Source organism: Penaeus monodon, chromosome 24 (genome assembly GCF_015228065.2).
Source record: "Penaeus monodon isolate SGIC_2016 chromosome 24, NSTDA_Pmon_1, whole genome shotgun sequence".
In the NCBI taxonomy this organism is placed as follows: Eukaryota; Metazoa; Arthropoda; class Malacostraca; order Decapoda; family Penaeidae; genus Penaeus; species Penaeus monodon.
In genome coordinates, this window is record NC_051409.1 from 5,779,234 (window position 1) to 5,779,493 (window position 260).

Genomic DNA, 260 nt, shown 5'->3' on the forward strand with positions numbered 1-260 from the left:
TTAATCCTAAATATTTCGCTCACAAGCCACAACTTTGATCATTTTCAATTTTAATTCGATATTGGCTGATAAAAAATATATATATATATTTACTTTAAAAAAAAGAAAAAAAAACACGAAGCTCAAATTGTAAATAAAAAAAAAAGATAGATAAATAGACAAATTGGATCAACAAATGAATTTTAAAAATATATATTAACCGTCACAACGATACACAAATAAATCTCTGGATAAGGGAATAAATTGATAAACGGAAGTAG